The sequence below is a fragment of the Ursus arctos genome, unplaced genomic scaffold (genome assembly GCF_023065955.2).
Source record: "Ursus arctos isolate Adak ecotype North America unplaced genomic scaffold, UrsArc2.0 scaffold_1, whole genome shotgun sequence".
Classification (NCBI taxonomy): Eukaryota; Metazoa; Chordata; class Mammalia; order Carnivora; family Ursidae; genus Ursus; species Ursus arctos.
Window position 1 is genome coordinate 24949328 of NW_026622763.1, and position 21788 is coordinate 24971115.

The window sequence follows — 21788 nt, forward strand, 5'->3', positions numbered from 1 at the left end:
ATAGTTAACAATACTGCACTGCCTATTTGAAAATCATTAAGAGTAGATCTTCAAAGTTCTCATCATAAATCAAATTGTAACTAATGTATGATGACGGATGTTAACCAAACTCATTGTAGTGATCATTTTGAAATATATACATATGTTGAATACACATTCTGTCTACCTAAACTAATATAATTTATGTATCAAGTATACCTCAATAAAGACAATTTAAAAAAAATATAGTATTAACCAAAGGTTTCTGAGACCCGTATGTCAACAAGTACAAGGACATTAGATTTGTCATTTTATATTTGAAAAATGACAACATTTTTCTTTTGCTTTTTCCCCCCTCATCTTTTTAATATAACTCTGATGTGGGACCTAATTTAAAATCTGTACCTGCGATTGTCACCTGTGATTTTTTTGTTTTTCCTCAAGAGAAAAGAATAAAGGATATTATGACATTATTCAATTTTCAGGGACTACTATGTCAAGAACTCACTGAGAGAAATTATTTGTGTTGATTTTCTCTTTATTTTCTCATGCTTGTTTTATTTTTAATTTCTCAAATATTCATTCTTCAATGTTGGCTCTACAGGATGAGTTAAGTTGCCCAAAAAATAGTTTTCACCTACTTCAAAAGATGTTTATGGGAGAAAATGAATAGAAATGTTTTATAATTAAAAGCTTATGACTTTTAATTATAAAAAGAATTAAAAAGAAGAAATATAAGACCTCAAAAGGAAGTGGCAAAGGTATCAACCCAGGTGTTAACACAAAATCCTTTTGTGCGGAGGACACAAAATCAACCAGACAAAGATATGCACGTTAACCTTTTAAATTAACCAGGTAATTATTTTGTTCTTCTATTATTTGCTTGCAAACATTAATAAATAAGGATGGTGAGAGATTGAATTACTACAACCAACAGCACAGAAATACAAACAATTATAGGGGAATATTAAGAAAAATTATATGCCAACAAATTGGGCAATCTGGAAGAAATGGATAAATTCCTCGAAACATATAAACTACCAAAACTGAAACAGGAAGAAATAGAAAAATCTGAACAGACCCATAAACAGCAGAGAAATTGAATCAAAAATCAAAAATCTCTCAACAAACAAGTCCAGGGCCAGATGGCTTCCTAGGGGAATTCTAGCATTTAAAGAAATGTTACTACCTATTCTTCTCAAAATGTTCCAAAAAAAAAAAGAGAGAAGGAAAACTTCCAAACTCCTTCTACGAGGCCAACATTACCTTGTTCCAAAACCGCACAAAGACCCCACTAAAAAGGAAAATTACGGGCCAACATCCCTGATGAATTATTATCATTGCCATATATATTTTTAACAAGAATGTCTATTAAATACATCTTTTAGACAAACCTATTAGGTAAGCTTATTAAGTGTGCTTCCATAGGGGTGCCTGGGTGGCTCAGTCAGTTAGGCATCGGACTTCAGCTCAGGTCATGATGCCAGGACCCTGGGGTTGGACCTGGCATCGGGCTCCCTGCTGACCAAGAAGAACTGCTTCTCCCTCTCCTGCTCGCCTTGCTTGTGCTCTCTCTCTCTCTTTCTGTCAAATAAATAAATAAATACATACATACATCTTAAGAAAAAAAAAAGTATGCTTCCATGTATTAGTTTTCTCAGTAACTGAGGTCCTCAGTAACTGAGGTCCAGAGATCAGGTGCTAAAGTTCACAGAGCTAAAAAGTACAAACTCAGGACTTGAATAGATAAATCTGACTCCCAAACCCATGGCATCCCCTACTATGCCATGCTACTTAAAGCTTTTAATTCTTTTATGTATTTCCTTTTCCTTTGTTTTTCTTTCTTGGTGCTACACTAAGAATGTGCATAGAAGGGAGGAGCTTAGGGTGAAAATTTTATAAATAGATTGGATCTGGTGAAAACAGTGGTCCACATAAGTCAAAAAAAAAAAAAAAAAAAGAGGAGACAGATCTATGTGCCAAGAGTGTTTTAAGCAATCAGAGACAGAGGTCCAGGTAGATTATGTAGTAAGAATCCATGAATTTGAACTAGGAGACTTGAGAAATTAAGAGTCAGAGACCAAGAAAGCTTAGATGAAATGGAGCCCATGGTTTTGTGACTTACGAGTGTGGTCTAGGGAACAGCAGCATTAGCATCCCCTGAGAATTTGTTACAAATGCGTAACTTCAGGCCCTAAGCTGGACCTACAGAACCGGAGTCTGCGTTGTAGCAACATCCTCAGACGTTCTGCAAGTGTTACAATTTGAGAAGCACCAGGATATAGCTGTAGGCAACAAATCTCAAATCATCATAAAAGTCTTAGAAACAGCCAGATCTCTGCAGAAATAGTAAGCAGAGAGCAAGAGGGATTGGCAGTGATGCAAGGTAGAAATCCCTGCATGTGCCACAACTTCTCGAAGAACCAGTCAGTTTGAAATTGACATGGTTTCAGTTTAAAATAAAATATTTGCTTGCAAATTACTTTTCTCCTGAGTCACAGGTTAACAGCAAGAGATAATGACAACGTAAAGTGTCTCAAACTTTCACTCATCTTCCTCTTTGATCACTTTATCCGGTTTACAGTTTTTAAAGGAACTTCTGTGACTTCTGTGTAGATTTGGGCCAAGAAAAATCCCCTTCAACTTTTGAATAGTTTGGTATAATGCTTGTTAAAATGGAAAGAACAATTAACACTATTTCTCCTGATTACTTGCAATTTAGTTGCCAATTTTATTAAAAGCCCAACATGTGGAACACCAGGCAGGCTTGTTTGCTGACTACATCAATTCTCTCTCAAATTGTTCAACACATTTCAAAGTTTTAGTACACACATTCCTTGTTTTTGTTGTTGTTGTTTTTGTTGTTGTGATTTTACATGAGGGTGAGGAAAGAGTACATATATCTTGAGAAAATGTGGTCCTTGAAACAGCCAGAATACTACTACTGTCAATATATTAAAAGCAACTTTAGCACTTCTGTAAATTCTTCTAAAGTGCCTTTAATAAATGCAGTGACCCTGATATAAATACAAGATTACTATATACGTATCTTTGCAAATGTTCTAAGAAGTTTTATGCAGTACTTTACTAATTCAAGTGACTTCTTTAATGAGGAATTCCAGGTATTTCATTATCATAATCTCTTTGCTGACCCACCAAAGAAAAGATGATAATTTAATGTTGGACTTATGTTAGCTTTCTAGTATTCATCAAGAAAGGGAATTCAAAACAGTGCCACTTGGAGAGTCTAGTTTTTCTGTTATACCCATTTCAAATGTAGATAGTTTCACTTCTGATCTGGATGCCATTTTGAATAGGAAAACAAACAAACTAAAAACAAAACAAAACAAAACAGCCACAAAACTCAGAAACTTAGAAAAACTGCTAAAGACACATTTTAAACTCAAGTGAAGAGTTTGCCTGTACACATATGCACATAGGTAAGCATTAGGGTTGAGTTCTAATGCCCAGATAAAACAAGCCCAGGTGGTCAAAATGATCCAGTGATTAGAATGATCTAAGTTTTCAATTTTAAGATCTGAATCCATGGCAAACATAAGAAAAATGTAGCATTTATATATGAGTTACGTATATTAACTCATAATCCTCATCATGAATTTGATGGTACAGCATCAAATCATGAATCTCCATGGTACAGCAGAGGAATCAAACACAGACAGTATGAGTAGCTGCAGTAATGTTTAGCAAATACCCAAATAAAACTGAACAACTTTAAGCAAAGCCTCATTTGGGCCATTTGGGGCATCAGGATATTGAATTCAATAATCATATAGGGATTCTCATTCTAGTTACCTCTAACAATTCCTACAAGAATTTTTTAAAATGCTGAACTATATGAAAATAACATTTAGAACACCTTAACCCAGGGGCACCTTGTGGCTCAGTCCGTTAGGCGTCCAACTCTTGGTTTTGGCTCAGGTCATGATCTCCCAGTTGGGAGGTCAAGCCCTGCATTGGACTCCGTGCTAAGGGTGGAGTTGGCTTCAGTTTCTTTCTCCCTCCTGCTGCTCTGCCCCTCCCCATTCCTGTTCTCTCTCTCTCTCCCTCCCTCATAAGTAAATAAAATCTTTAAAAAATAATACCTTAACCCACATTCCATACTGAACATTTTGCACGTGCTCTCATGTACATCTATTTAATTTCCAGATCAATTTCTGATTTCTCCTCATTAAAGAAATAGCAAATATTGGCTCAAATCCGGGTTTGATTTTGGATCTCTTTGTCTCTTTCTCTCTTTCATCACTGTCTCTCTATACTAGACTTGCCCTTTTCTCTCACAATACCTTGTTTTATTTCCAATTTAAGATATTTCCCTTCATGTTTCAGTGACATGGTAAAGATTGGCTCGATATTAGCTGATACCATTTTCTTTTCGCGGATACATAGCAGTACTACATCTTCTAGCTTTAGATATGGGCCATATGACTCAGCGCCAATGAATAGGCATGGCTATGATGCAGACTAAGTCCAGACCCTGCCTTAAAACCATCTGTGGGATTTCTCACACAGTTTTTCTTTTCCACTGTCATGTTTTAAAGATATCAATATCATAATATGGGAGGATCCTGGAAACTGAGTCACCATTTAGGGAGGAAATGCCTGAACTGCAGAAGTAAAAACTTTGGCTATATAAAGATAATGGTATCTGAAGGATGTTTATGATAGTAGCCACTATTATTACCCTGAATAATAAAAATGTTAAGGCCACTGAAAGGTATCTTTGCCCAATATCATTCTGTCACTGGCCTGATGCCTGAATTTCCTGTAACTACTTAACAACCTTAATCCCCTGAATAAATGAAAAGACATTATGGCAAAACAGTAACTCATCAAATGATTATCACCTTACAAGTATTTGACAGAAATAACACTAACTTCAAGCAATAAAGCCTCAGCTGTGTCACCAGCTCTGCCAGTCCTTTGCTATTTGACAGTGAACAATCTAGTAAACTTCCCCATCTTCTGAAAATTCTTAATTCATCTAATTGTTTAGTATACTCTTGGGAAAAACAAATGCAGATGGAACATATTTTTATTTTCAACAAATTTATTCTGCATTAAAAAAAGAAAAATGGGGGCACTTGGGTGGCTCAGTTGGTTAAGCGACTGCCTTCGCCTCAGGTCATGATCCCAAGGTCCTGGGATGGAGCCCCACATCGTCTCCCTGCCCAGCAGGGGAGTCTGCTTACCCCCCTCCCCCTGCTCATGCTCTTGTCTCTTGCTCACTCTCTCTCTTTCAAATACATAAATAAAATCTTAAAAAAAAAAAAAAAAAGAAAGAAAAAAGAAAAAGGATGCCTCAGAGGTTAGGTTTCAGGGTGGTAAATCTGGAAAAAGGAAGTGAAATGTCAGAAAAATCTTTCCAGGGATGGAAGAATTTGGTAGGCCATTATTATTAGGATAAAAAAGAGTGACAGATCTCAGATTCCAATTTTGTATGGGCCCGACTGCATTTGAAACAAAAACATTGGTTTTCCCTTTATTGCCTATATTGTGAAACTTTTATTGTCTTCAAATCATTTGACACTTGTTGCTTTTTGATCATGCAGACATAGTTTCATAGTGCCTCTGGGTTAGCATTCCCAAGCTCTAAGTGAATTAAACATATCCACTTCAGTAAATATGTTACAGTTTAAAAAACAACAACAACAACAACAACAAAAAAACAAGAAACAAAAAAACAGAATGGGTTTTTAAGCCCATTGGGTTCTAGGGCTATTTATTTTGGTTGCTAAGGGTAGAATCTTAAGACCAGTGTTATACTCTCATGGATGCTACTTAGTTCCCCTTTTCACTTCCATCTTGTCATCAGAGCTTTATATGTGAACCCTGTTTTTTTAAATTGCAACAAACTTCACTATTTCATTTCTCTACACTGTTGCAAGAGATGGATATATTACATATATCTGTTCATAAAATCTTGGTGACAATTGTCAGTTGCTTTGTAATGTGACATTGACGAGGGTTAGATGGAAGTTAGTTGTGTGGCTCTGCAGATTTTGTTCTGGTCTCACTCATTCATCTGGCAATCAACTGATGGAGGCTGGGCTCAGCTGAATTGCCTTGGTTTGTTCCACACGTCTGTCATTCTCTTCCTGGATCCGGCAGGAAGTGGGGATAGAGACTAGGATAGTGACTGGGAGGAGGCAGATGGCAGTATTCAAGAGTATTCGTAATAGTCTGTTTCCTGACCTGGGTTATAGTTACGGGTCTGTTCATTTTGTTAAAATTTATTGAGCTACACTCAAAGTTTGTGTTTGTGTGTATATTGTGTATGTATAATAGTTATACAATGCACATTACTTTAAAAATGTTAGTTAAGCAACTTCAAACATATTTAACTTTTTTAAAAAAGCATAATGTGGTGGAGTGAGAGATTATCCTTCATCTATAATTTCATGACTAAGCAAAGAGTTGAAATGTGGACAAAACTAAAAGCAGAAGTATAACCTATGTATCCAATTTGAGTCAGTTTATTTCCATACTAATTTTGAAACCTAGATTATCCTGATAAATAATTTCATTTCAAAAGTCTCCATTTTACTTTTTGTCTATAGAAACATGATTTTAAAATAAATCACTGAAACAAGACTTGGGTTTACCCACTTTGAAAATCAAATAAAATTATAATATATGAAACTTTCTCTCAACTATTCACAGATCTTTTAAAAAATTATTACATTTTTTATTCACAGATCTGTTTTATTATTTCTCCATGAAGTTATTGTCATGTATTTTTAATTACACATATACAATCAATTTATAAAATAGATATGAAGTGTTATTTATTTTAATTTCTTCAGTAGTAAGCCTTAATAAAATATATACACTATTTTGGGATGTAGAGTTCATGTTTTAAATATGATGAGAGAAGTACTTATGGTCTCACTGCTGAAAACTGATTCGGAACTCTATCTATGGCAATACTAGCCCTTAGCCCTTTCATCCGAGTGCTAGGCTCTAAAGCAACTACAGCTAATATAATTCTATTCCATGCATGTTTTCTGAAGGTGATGTATATGTATTTTCACATGAAATTTAGATGTATTATAGTACTGTTTGTAACAAATGGATTTAGTTATGCAAATATTTAATTTTCAATTGGAGAAAATACAGAGGACATAATCCATCTCCTTACAATAAGGCCAGAGAGCGGCTATATTTATCTTGTTCTCTGTTGTAATTGCATTGCCTATAGAACTCAATAAATAGTTACTAACTGGATGAATGAGCAACAATGATGCTTAGTTTCCCACTAAAATTAGTTATAAAAACTGTGTATGTAAAAAGTCTTTAAAAAATGCATATTATACTATTTTCAATAAGTTATCATTTTAATTGGAATATAGAAAAATTTTGATAAGTCAATTTTTGTAAATGGTATGAAGTATGAATCAGTTTACCTTTTGCACATATTCAGCTGTTCTAGCACTAGTTGAAAAGAAGACTATCCTTTTTTTCCACTGAATAACTTCTACATCTTTGCCAAAAATCAAATGTGTGTGTGTGTGTGTGTGTGTATCTTTTTCAACTCTCATTTGTGATCCATTGATCTATTTGTCAATCTGATGCCAGAAAGTCAATGTTGATACCAATATCTCACTGACTTATTTACTATAGCTTTACAATAATTCTTTAGGTCAGGTAGCACTGTTCTTTTTTCAAAGGTGTTATGACTATTCTATGCTCTTTTCATTTCTATGTGAATTTTAGAACTAGCCAATTTCTACCCACCCCACCAAAAACAAAAAAAAACAAAAAAACAAAACAAAACAAAACAAAAAACCTACTTGAATTTTGATTGGGCTTGCAATGCATCCACAGGTCAATTTGGAAAGAACTGACATCTTAACAACATTAGAGCTTCTAATTCATGAATATGATATATCTCTTCATTTATCTAGATCTTTCAGCAATGTTTGGTAGTTGCAGAGTGTAGTTCTTGCACATATTTGGACAGATTTACCCATATCTTTTTATGCTACTGTAAATAGTACTTCAAACTTTTCAATTTGATTGTTTATTGTCATTATATAGGAGAAAGTGATTTTTGTATATTAATCTTCTGGACTGCAAACTTGCTAAACTCACTATATAGTTCTAGAAGATTTTTATGTAGATTTCATAAAATTTCCTACATAAACTATGATGTTGTCTGCAAAAAAAACCCGTTTCACTTCTTTTTCTAATCTAGATGTCTTTTTTTTTTTTTTTTTTTTTTTTTTGGCATTGGCTAGAATATCTAGTACAAAGTTGAATAGAGGTGGTGAGAGCAGACACCTTTGCCTTTTTCCTGATCTTAGAGGGGAAGCACTGTCTTTGGCCATTACAATATTAGCTGTAGGTTTTTTGTAAGTTCCCCATTAGGTTGAGGAAACTCCCTTCTTTTCTTTGTTGAGAACTTTTGGAAGGATTGCAAAAACAGTTACTGTCAAAGGCTTTTTTCCCACCAATTGAGAAGATAACATTGTTTCTATTTTGCTCTCTTATTATGTGGAATTGCATTGACTGCTTTCTGAATACTTAACCAACCTTGTATTCTTGAGATAACCTCCACTTGGATGTGAAGTATCAGTTTTCAAAATATATTGTTGAATTTGTTTAAGAAATTTTGAATCTACATTCATGAGAGATGTTGCTCTGTGGTTTTCTTTTTGTGTAATGTTTTTGACTAGTTTTATTGTCACACTGATGCTGGCTTTGTAGAATGAATATGCAAGTAATTATCTCCTTTTTGATATTTTTAAGAGTTTGTGTATAATTGACATATTTCTTTCTTAAATGTTTGTAGAAATTCACATGGAAGCCATCTAAGCCTGTGGTTTTCTTTGTGTAGATTTTTAGCTACATATTAATTCTCTTAATACAAGGCTATTCAAATTATCCATTCCTTTAAGTGAGCTTTGAAATTGTGTCTTTCAAAATGTTTGTCCATTTTAGCTAAGTTCATCAACTCTATTGGTAAAATATTGTTCGTAGTCTTGTTATCTTTTTCATATATATTGTATCTGTACTGATGCCATTTTCTCATACCTGGTATTGGTAATTTGTATCTCCCTCTTTTTATCGTAACAGTCTGGCCAGAGGTTTATCAATTTTACTGATCTTGTCAAAGAAATTGCTTTAGTTTCACTGATCTACTGGTTTTTTTTTCTGCTTCTAATTTCATCTTTTCTTTTTTTTTTCAGCTCTAATCTTTATTATTTCATACATTGTGTTTACTTTGGGTTTCACTTGTTCTCTTCTTAGTTTTGTCAAATGAGTGCTGTGTCATTTATTTATCTCTCTCATTTTTAATATAGATGTCCAGCACTATATTTTTGTATATATACTTTTGTTCAACTCAAAATACTAACTTTTCTTTTGACTTCTTCTTTATCTATGGGTTATTTATAAGTATGCAGTTTAGTTCCCCAAATTTTGGTGATTTTTCCACTAATCTTTTATAATTTCTAATTTAATTTTAATTTTTAAAACAAATACTTCGTATAACTTGAATCTTTTATTTTTTTAATTTATTGAAACTTGTTTTATGAATGACATGCCCTGGGAAATTTTCTTAGTTAGAATATGGATTCTGCTGCTGTTTGGTGCAATAATTCTATAAATATTAAGATATATATAACATATATTTTATGTAATATATAATATAATTATAATATATAATATAAGGTTTAGTTGATAACATTGATCAAGTATTTATGATGTTCTGTTTACTTTTCTATCAATTATTGAAAAACGGGTTTGAAGTCTTTATAACTGTGAATCTGTCTATTTCTGTTTGTGATTCATTAACATTCCCCCCATTCTCATGTATTTTGAAGCTGTTGTTAGGTGTAGAAATCTTTAGGATTATTGTGCTCTCCTGATGAATTGACCCTTTATCATTAGGAAATGTCCCTGTATTGCTGGCAATAGTCTTTGTCTACTTGGAGATTAATATAGCTATCCTAGCATTTTTTGACTATCATGCTTTTTCTTTTAACCTATTCATGCCTTTATAGTTTAAGATTTCTTGGAAGAAGCGTATACTTGGTTCTTGCTTTTTTATCCATTCTGTTGCTCTTTGCCTGTTTTGAGTAAAGCATTTAGAAGATTTATATTTAATGTGATTACTGATATTATTGCACGTACATCTATCATCTTGCTCTTGGCATTTTATTTTACCCATCTATTCTGGTTCCTGTTGTTTCTCTTTTTTTTTTTTTTTTTTTTTACTTCTTTTGGATTATTATTTTTGTGATTCCATTTTCTATTATTGGTTTATTAGCTATAATTCTGTGTATGTATTTCTTTGGGGATTACAAATATACATCTTTAACTTATCACCATCTATCTTCAAGTAATACTGGACCACATAGCTTATGGTATAAAAATTTCACAACTGTATACTTCCATTTCTCTCCTATCTTTTTTGCTGCTGTTGTCATACATTTTACTTAGACATGTGTTATCAACCCCACAATAAATTGTTATCAGACAACTTTATTTTTAAAATTTTTAAAAATAAGAAAAGTTTGTGTCTTTACAAGACACAAGAAAAGTTTTTTACAAGAAAAGTTTGTGTCTTTACACTCCTTTCCTTTGTGTAGTTTCAGATCCCCATCTTCCATCTTATCAAAGTCCTTTATCATTTCTTATAATTGCAGGTCTGCTGGGGATGAATTCTTTCAGTTTTTTATGTCTGGAAATATCTTCATCCTTTTTTAGAAGTTATCTTCACTGGGCAAAGAATTCTAGGTTAAGGGTTTTTTGTTTGTTTGTTTTCCCCACTATTTTAAAGATGTTAATCCACTGTTTCATGGCTTGTGTTGTTTGTGATGAGAAATTTGCTTCCATCTTTATCTTTGTTCATCTATACATAATATGTCTTTTTAAAAAAAATCTGGCTACTTTGAAGATTTTTATCACTTAAAAAGTTTTGGATAAGAAATGCCTCACAATTTTCTTCCTGTTCCTCATACTTGAGTTCCACTGAGTTTCTTAAATCTGTGGTTTTGTAGTTCTCATCAAATTTGGTAAAGTTTATGTCAATAATTATTCAAATACTCTTTTTTTTTCTGTTCCCTTCTCTCCTGTGTCTGCTTCAGGAAACGGTGAGTTACATGTATGTTAAGGTGCTTGAAATCATCCCTTGATTCATTTTGGATGTCTACTACTGTATCTTCAAATTTAAAATCTTCTATTTTGCAATGTCTAATCTTTCATAATTCCCATGCAGTGTATTTTTCATCTAAGCATTATAATCTTCATCACTAGAAGTTCCATTGAGGTCTTTTTATAATTTCTATAAATCTACTTAACATACCCAATCTCCCCTTTAGCTTCTTGAACTCATGGAATACTGTTATAGTAACTATTTTGTCTTGTCTACTAATTCTGTCACCAATGCCATTTTCTGGGTTAGTTTCAACTGATGTTTATTCTCAATATGGATATTTCTCTGCTCTTTTGACTGGCTGTCAATTTTTTATTAGATGTCAGACATTGTGATCTTACACTGTTATGTGCTGGATATGCTTATGAATAATTTTGCGTTTTGTTTTGTGAAGTAGTTACTTGGAAGTGGTTTAATTCTTTCTGGTCTTTATTTTAATCTCTCTTAAAGCAGAACCAGAACAGCATGTAGGATAGGACCAAAGTTTCTGAACTACTAAGGTAAAATACTTCTAAGTGTACTGGTTGACCTATGAATTTTAGTTTTCCACTATGGCTGATAGGAACAGGCACAATTCCTAGTCTTATATGAGTTCTGTGAATTTTTTCCACCTAAGTTTTATAGGCAGCTCTTTACCTATAAACTTTACCTATAAAATATCTTGCGTAGCCTGCTCAGAGCATGTGCTCCTCAGTGTTCTCATCTGAATAACAGAGGGGAGGACTGCTCTGTGGATCTCCTGACACTTTAGTGCAGCTCCCTTCTCCCTATTCCTCTTCCCTGTGAACTCTAGCTGTCTTTGCCTCCTAGGACACCCAGCTCCTTCTCTTCAGTTCAACTTGAGAGGTAGCTGGAGTCTGCCTGGAAGAACTTCCATGTGTGACAGCTGGGGCAATAAAAGGGCCCTCACCTCATTTGTTTCATGACTACCAGGGAACTCCATTCTATGTTACTCAATGTCCAATGCCTTCAAAATTGTGCTTCATATATTTTGCCAGTTGTATCCTCATTGTAGTTTTAGGTGAAAGAATAAGTTGCATCCCTGTCACCTCACTTTGCATGGAAGTAGAAGCCTCTTATTAAAATTTAAATGTGATTATATCACTCCTCTGCTTCAAAATCTTCACTTCCCATTTCATTTAGTAACAGCCAAAGTCCTAACACAGGTCGATAGGACTTTACATTAACTGGGTGGGTATCACTCTGAACTCATTTAGTCCTACTCTCCCACTCACCTATCTGCTCTGGCCACAATGACCCCCTTGCTTTTTGTTAAATAAGTTAGGCAGGCTCTCCTCTCAGGGTGCTTGCCCTTGATGTTTCCTCTGTCTGGAATGTTCTTTCCCTAGATAATCATATGGCCTGCTCTTCAAATATTACATTCTCATCAAGGACTGCTATGCTCATCCTATCTAAATTTACAACGTAACTCTGATGCTTCCCTTTTATTTTTCTTCTGAGTGTGCATGCATACGTACACATACACACTTTTCTAAACATCTTATTGTATCAGATATAATTCTGGTTTGCCTTTTACACATGCCCCCTTCTAAGTAAGGTATAATCATTTTTTCATTTTATTTGTATCCTAATAGTGTAGTAAGAATTTAAGTGTTAATTGTAATCACCAAAAAAGTCAACAGAAATCAAACTTTAACACAATGCAATCTTAGTTCTTTCAAAAAACAGAACATGCACTTCACCCAGTAGGTTAAAGAGTTCTGATTACTCTATCCATCGGGACATGTAGGTATGTGTTAAGTTAACCGTATGGTAACCTCTTACTATTCTCTGAATAAAATAACAACAGGGAATTACAAGAAAGATAATTTAAAGCAATATGAGAGCTACTGAGTTATACAAAACCTATTCCTTTATTTACATAAAGGCATACTTGCTTTCATAGGTCCATGTAAACCAGATTTAATTTAATGTCTTTTTAAGTTTTAATAAAATCAATTCAATTTAAACGACTCTTACTTTTCAGATAGGGTGAGAAAGTAGCAGTACCCTAGAGTACTATACTATGGTTTATTTCTGATGAAGAATAATCATTCAGCTACTAATATTGTCATCAAGTTTATTTGTACTAGGTTACAATCAGGATCTAGAAACATTTTTGGCAGTATAACAAATTACGGATGGAGTATTAAAAACTAAAGTCATGAGATGATGAAACATTTTAAATTGTTATCCTGAAACCTTAATCTTCCAAAAGTTGAATGGAAATAAGTAGTTAAAATAACATGTCCAAAAAATTTCTTAAGATAATGGCATAGCACTTCAGAAAACTGAATGCGCTTATGATATCAGACCAGGCACTGAACACCAATCTAGTTAAATGCCGTCTATTATGCCCACATCAGACTGGATTATAGAAATCTAGAAATGGTCCCATACATCTCAGAGTGCTCTTCATACCCTGGGGTGGTTTTAAACACAAAGTGTTTCAGTGTAAAATTCTTGCTAACTGCCATTTCTATGCGATAGCTTTTCCCACTATCCAGGTAAAATGCAAAAATATGTGACCATAATATGACTAAAAAAATGCAAGAAATCTTAAGTAAAGTGGAAAAGGTGTGGAGGAAAAAATAATTAGAAGACAGCACAAATAGATTTTAAAATAAGTACTAGGGGCGCCTGGGTGGCACAGCGGTTAAGCGTCTGCCTTCGGCTCAGGGCGTGATCCCGGCGTTATAGGATCGAGCCCCACGTCAGGCTCCTCCGCTGTGAGCCTGCTTCCTCCTCTCCCACTCCCCCTGCTTGTGTTCCCTCTCTCGCTGGCTGTCTCTATCTCTTTCAAATAAATAAATAAAATCTTAAAATAAAATAAAATAAAATAAAATAAGTACTAAGAGCAGGAAAATATCCTGTTTTCTAAGTACAAAATTATTCTGCTTTTCATTTAATAAGTCAGATTTCAAGGCAAAAGAGTACTAAATAACATAATACTCAAATAATAAAAAATAAAAAAAACAGTAAATAGTATAAAATGCAACATTAAAAACGTCATTATATACAGGAATATTTACTTTAAATTCCCCCAAAGAAAGAGGCAGAATTAGAATTTACTATCTTGTTTTGTAGTAATAATTTAGATGATACATCAGAGTGATTTTTTTTGTTTGCTTGTTTTGGGGGTTTAACAATATTAGTTGTAAACACAATTAAATGCAGAGTTCTGGCTTAGTGGTCATCCATAAGAGATTTGCTACTGAACGTGACCAATGACCTTGTTATAAGGAAATCAAACTACAGAATACTCCCAAGTGTCTCTCAAATTTCAGAGATTTCCTCAATGCTGTAGACCATAAATGACTAATAAATACAAATGGCCACACACTCTCCCATTCCTCCTTTAGTGTAATATCCCCATGTGCACAATACACACACACACACACACACACACACACACACACACACCAAAGACCATTGTACCACTATCTCAAAGGTCTCTCTTTATTTATTTGTTTATTTTATTTAAATTCAATTAATTAACATATAGTGTATTATTAGTTTCAGAGGCAGAGTTTAGTGATTCATCAGTTGCATGTAACACCCAGTGGTCATTACATCAAGGTCTCTGTGTAGAAATCATCCTTGTCAATTAGAGGATCTGTGGTTTTTGAAGTAGATGGAGAGAAAAAGCCAATATGAACAATCAGCTTCAAAAAGTGATTTTTAACAGAGGACAGTTCTTAATCTTGAAATAGTGAGGAAGGTGAACCTCAAACCTCTGTAGTATACTAGTACCTATCAATAATTTTGATACAAACCCTGTCCATTCCCCTTGATCAGAACAACTACCTTAGGAGAAATTATCCTACAGGTAAATTCCCATGCAAGAGTGTTCTATGCATATGATTGCATTGGTTAAAAAAAAAAAAAAATTTTTTTTTTCTAATACTCTATTTCACTTTCTGAAACTCAACTAGTTAGAGATTCCTCTAAGTATAAGTTACATGCATATTCTATTTAAAATATGACTTTCTGGGGCAGGAGATACTGTGGAGGATAGGGTAAAGAAATGCAAATCATTAAAACATACTTTAAGTCCATTCCTCAATTTCTTCTTAATAGCTATCAAAGAGTGTAAGAGTGAAGATGTGGGAAATACGATGACTGTGTAAAGAAATTAATTTTGGATTAGGTAAAGCACTGTAAAGGGGTTAAAATGAGGGCAGAGAAGATCGGGGTAGGGTTACCAATGTGAAGGGGTAGTGGTGTTGAGGATGTTATGAGAATAGTGAAGAGATATAAGGAGAAAGTGAGAAGAAACTTACTAGGAACAAGAAAAATTATTCAAAGGAAAGAGATGAAAGGAAATTTTGCCTATTCCAAAAACTTGCCAGTGTTCACCTTTGTCTGCACTGGACTGACACTTTTTCTCTGAATTCTGGATGGTCACTTATAGCTAATGAGAGTCCTGAGACATGTTGATCTTTTCAACTGTCTTGGAATCAGAAATCAGAGGTGAAGTCTATTTGGTTAAAAGTCTCCAGAGCTCTGATTTAAACATTAAATTTAGAATGAATTCAAACCATCATATCTCACACTTTGCATGGAATTTAGAGCTTTCATCACATCTTTAAAGTCATCTTCAAAGTTTTATCTGGTTGAAAAACTTTATAATACAAAACAGATAATCTTAGAAAAATTAAATCTTAGTTTAACATATTTTTAACATGTCTGATCAAGTCATTTTTATGCAATTCCTTTCCTCAAAATATTCATGACATGAGCCATAAACTGAACTTGTGTCAGCTTGATATAATGAAAATGAGCTCTGGATTGATAATCAAGAAACTCAAGTGAATTGAGAACCAACATTCTTTCATTCTACCAGTAACTTCTCATACATATATCTTTAAGATGTCACTGAATATTTCTGAATAAAAATATTCCTACATATAAATTTAGTTTTTAAAATTTCTTCCAAATAAAAAAATGTATTATTTTATTAAATTCATATTCTACCCCTTCTATGATACATCCATATCACTTTCTTTTTTATTTTATTTATTTTTTATTTTTTGTTTTTTTCCCATATCACTTTCTTTTATTCCTTTGTACATTTCTTCTTTTCCTTAACTTCCCAAATATTGACTGATCATCATTAATTGCTTTGGAGCTTTTAATCAAGATGTCCTAGATACAAACATAGGATACAAATCCTATCCTCGCTAAACCTTAATTCAGTACAACATGTACTTCTTTCAGGACATTTTCCTTCAAGATCAAAATCCATTGCATAGCCCATAATTTTTCATTCATTCATTTAGTGATCAAATTTGAGTAAGGCCTAGTACGTAGCAGAGACTGTGCTACCCATTGGGTACATAATAATACATACCTCTTCTACATAACATTCCCAGGCTAGTGGGAAAGTCAAATATAACCAATACTTACTATAATAATATGATAAAACTTGCTTGAAAGACACTGAGGAACAGCATATATAATCTCATCTTGAAATAGTTCAAAAGGGGTTCATGTTGATTAGAAAATGTAATGTAGAAACTCAGGCCCAAATGATGTACAGAAACCAGCCAAAGACATATAAAATGGATATGAGGCAGGTTAGAGTAGGAAGAAAAGCATCACAGCATCACAGATGGAGAACTGAGGGATCATAAACAAACATTCTAGAGACATGAGGAAGCATAGGATATTTGGGGAAATGAGCATATTCACTGCCATAGAGAAGAGTGTTTAAGGGAAAAGTGTAAGGGGATGATGACTGGAGGGGTAAGCAGGAAGAAGATTGTAAATAATCTAATAATGTTGCATTTTAGAAAGATTCTTTTGGATGCTGTATGAATGATTAATTAAAATTAGAAAAAATCAAGTTAGAAAAATCAGTTATTAGATTCTTGATCCACTTTTGTATTGTTTTTTTTTTTTTTTTCCCAGCTTACAATACATGTTAGTAAAAAAATAAAGAAATGTCTGCAGGTGTTTGTAATTACTGGTATTCTGCTATGCTCCTAAGTGGTTAAAAAATACCCATGAATAGAAATGTGCTATAAAACGTATTTAAGATCATGGTGTCATATTTTAAACACACTTCTTCTTCAATAAACCTTGTATTTTGGAATAATTTCAGATTTACATTAAAGGTGCAACGATAGTGCAGAGAATTTCCAAAAATACTTACTCAGTTTCCCCTAATGTTAACGTCTTATGTAAGCATGACTTACACACTGTTTTGATTCCAGAAAAGATGTTGTTCTATTGAATTGATGGCTTTTATTTCCTTATGATGAGGTGGGGCTGAATCTTCGTTAATTGATTTAAAACTAAGAAAATACTTAAACAGATTCTTATCAAAAAGTGATATACACACCTGGCTTCCAAAGGTAACAATGGTAGCAGTCTGGCAGACAGCAGTATCTGCTGCTGGTGATTCTAGCTGTATGCCCATCTGAGTGACAACAGTGATAAGTTTTCACGGGACCAGTTTTGTGATATGATTTGAGGCACTGTTCTAACCTGCATGACCAACCATGATTCTGGTCTTCCTAGAAACACTTTGAGGTACCACATATACTTTCAATGAAACTTTTTTTTTTTTCCTGTTGAAATCATCCAGAATGAAAACTTTGAGTGGTGCCTGGGAGGCTCACTCAGTTAAGCTCTGACTCTTGGTGTCAGCTCAGGTCATGATCTCGTGGTCATGGGATTGAGCCCCATGTTGGGTTCTGCATTCAACACAGAATCTGCTTCGGATTCTCTCTTCCTCTGACTCCCACTCACTCGTATCCTCTCTCTCAAATAAATAAATAAAATATTTAAAAAAATAAAGAAAACTTTGATACTGAAGCTGAATGTAGTGATTAAAGATAATTTTAGTTTGTCTCATTTCGAGAAGAAAACTGTTTTTTGTAAGTACAGTCATGTTGTGCATGTAGGGAGAAAAGTCTGTGCAGGGCCAAATGGATGAACAGTGGCACGTGCTCTTGACTGTAAACCAAATAGCTGTGGTCTGGTTCTTTACCCCACCCAAAGCTTCCTTCTTATTATCACACCTCATCTCCAAACGTAGAGGTTAAAAGGTCAAATATTCGTTTCACCAGCCTCCTTTTCAGTCCTGGCACAATCTAGAAAAATTAGACATGATGGGGAACTATGTGTTTATCTTTTGGTAACTTTTTTCCTCCTAAACAAAATGAGACCCTGAAGAAGAAATATCTGTTGTCTTTGGCTGGTTATTTGTGTTTACAATGTGATTCTTGAAACTATAGGCACCACTCTGTAACTATAAGGAAACAAACCTAAGGAACAAGCCATTACATTAAGGAAGTCAAGAGCTAAACCATGACTATATCCCAGAACACCTTGCTTCACGATACTGAGAAATGGTAAATACCCTACTCTTGAACAGAGTTGTAACTTGCTGCTGAAAACAGTGTTAAATGGAGCCTACAGAAAATGAACAGATTCACTAAGCAATAGGGGCTAACTAAATGAAACTTTATAGAACATTTGTGTCATTGAAATATAACTAGTATATGGATAGCCCATGAACATGTGTTTTTTAGTATTACAAATGAAATTAATGGGTAGAAAATATTTTCCCAAATGAACAATCTTTCTGTAATAGTATTCAATACAATTATGGGCCCATATGTAAAACTCAAAGTCCCAAGTCACTCTTTGTTAATTATAAAATGTATCCTTGCTGAAGATAAACAATTCTCTTCCAAAAATCTTTGAAGCCACAATTATATAGAGAGTACTTTAGTAATTTGTCCTTTCAGAATGTACTGTTTGGGGTGCCTAGGTGGTTTAGTTGATTAAGCATCTGACTGGATCTCAACTCAGGTTTTGATCTCAGGGCTGTGAGTTCAAGCTCCACACTAGGCACCACTCTGGGCATGGAGCCCACTTAATAAACAAACAAACAACAAACAAACAAACAATGTTTCTTTGAAAAAAAGTATACTGTTTTATACTTCTGAATGGATATCAACTCATTTTCAGAAAGCAAACTTATGTCACTTAAAATGAATATAAAGATAAAGAAACTGAAAATAAATTTACCTCTTATTCCAAATATTCAGAGTTAGAATCTTGAATATTTATTTAATAAAGATAATTAATTTCTAAGATATTAAGAAAAGCTGGAAGTACAATAAGATAAAGCAAACTCAAGATTTATAACTACAGGAAAGCACTATCATTCTAAAAACTAGAAAAAATAAATTGAAAAAGTAGCATTGGTGGAACCAGGGAAATATGGCCTTCTGGCAAAAGCTAGAAGTCTGATGGCATTACTGGTCAGGTTGGACTATGAAGGAACAGTTATCTTCTGGCTGGAGCCATGAAGAAAATGCAGTCACCTGATAAAAAGAAAGAAGGAGAAATACTCTGGCTTCGCTCTTCCCCTTGTCCTCCATCTTCCTTCTGTCATCTCATCTGCCTCCCCACTGGCCAACTCTAACCAGAAGGTGGTTGGCAAGTTAATTTATTTGTCTATTTTTTGCACTAGATTGTTTGCACTATGCAACTAATTTTGCCCAATACTTTGTCCTTTAGAATTAGAAGAGAATGTCACATAGCACCCAGGAAGTATTTCTTGAAAGAATAAACAGACACACAATTTTCTGTAGAATTTCATAATCTCTCTCATTCTATGAGAGAGACTATAGACCAAAATAATGAATACATAATTGGAAGGTTTGCATAAACAGATACATATTAAACACTGCAATCTATAAATACATAATATACTGTGTTTTCAGGTATCAAAAAAGCTGATCGAATAACTATCACGAAATGATCATATTTACATTTCAAAATATAGAACTGTATAAGCCATGGTTTCTGAATTAATTATTAATTAAATGACTAATCAGAATGTCTTAAAAGTTTAATTCAATTTAAAAAGTTTAAAAAATATGTATACTATAGAAAGCAAATCTATGATTACAGACAATTCAGATAATGAAAATAAGAATAGCTTATGGCATATGGCAAAACAGCAGTCAAAGGCAAATATGTAGCCTAATTTCCTGATTAAAAAAATAAAGATTAGAAATGGACTAAATTTAACCAAGAAAATAGAATCAAGAAAATCAAACCTAGAAAAAGTAAGAGGAATAAAATAATAAAGACAAATAGAAAAGTCAATGAAAAAGGAAAAATAACCATATAATTGCTAGGTAAAGCCAAAAGCTATTAAAAAATACACATAGAAATTTTACTTAAAAGAAAAACACCACAAATTATGCAACAAGAAAGTACATATGCTTATATGTGGGAAGAGACAGAAAACCTTATTTTTGTAAATGCTAGGCAAACATAAATTATTTACTAGAACAGATAATGTGTCAAACTGAGTCTAATAAAACATATAAATTATCAATATCCATGAGTACATTATAAAGAATTAGCTAATTACTTCCAAATTGGCTATAGGGCTTTAGAACAGGCCTGAAGCAGTAGGTGCTAGTAGCCAAACAAGAAGACAAATAACTTAATTTTAAAAACTGTGGGATTTGGAAGTGTAGGGAAACATAAATATGCAAGACTGTTAGAAATATAGGAAGATGGGGACACAAAACCAAATCAGTAATAAGTATATAGAACAGTAATAAGTATGTTATGTAAAATCCGTATAAATTATTAATATTAATCTATTAATATGTAAATATATTACACAATATATAATAATATTTTATTACATATGATATGTAATATAGAGAATTATTATAGAAACTTAATAAGTATTAGAACATTTGGACTTGGGTAATGATATTCCTCATGATTCTATAACTAGACGATGAACTTCAGAAAAGACTACTGCTGAAAACACAACGGTACAAAATCTCTGGGATGTGGCAAAAGCAGTTCTAAAAGGGAAGCTGATAGACATACAGGCCTATTCAAGAAGCATGAACAATCTCAAATAACCTAACCTTACATCTAAAGGAGCTAGAATAAAGCCATACAAAACCCCAAGCCAACAGGAGGAAGGAAATAATAAAGATTAGAACAGAAATAAATGATAGAGAAACTAAAAAAAAAAAAAAAAAGAAAAAGAAAAAAAGAAAAAAGAAAAGAAAATTAGAACAGATAAATGAAACCCAGAGCTGTTCTTTGAAAAGATCAACAAAATTGATGAACCTCTAACCAGACAAAACAAAACAAAACAAAACAAAACAAAACAAAACAAAACAGTGAGTGAGAAAGAGAACTTAAAATCACAAATGAAAGAGGTTAAACAACTACTGACACCACAGAAATATAAAAGATTATAAAAGAAATTAATAATTATATGCCAAAAAATTGGACAGCTTAGAAGAAATGGATAAATTCCTAGAAACATATAACCTAACAAAACTAAATCAGGAAGAAATAGAAAATTTGAACAGACTCATTACCAGCAATCAAACTGAATCGGTAATCAAAAACCTCCCAGAAAATAAAAGTACAGAACCAGATGGCTCCAGAGATGAATTCTATCAAATATTTAAAGAAGAGTTAATACCTATTCTTTTCAAACTATTCCAAAAAATAGAAGAGGAAGGAAAACTTCCAAATTTATTCTATGAGGACAGCATTACTCTGGTACCAAAACCAGATAAAGACACCACAAAAAAAAGAGAACTACAGGCCAATATCTCTG

General features: G+C 33.4%; 1 protein-coding gene across 1 annotated transcript in view; it reads right to left on the reverse strand.

The window, feature by feature from the left end:
- LRP1B (LDL receptor related protein 1B) overlaps positions 1 to 21788 on the reverse strand; it is a 1450575-nt gene that overhangs the window by 1029784 nt on the left and 399003 nt on the right. The gene's annotated exons all lie outside the window — the stretch shown is intronic.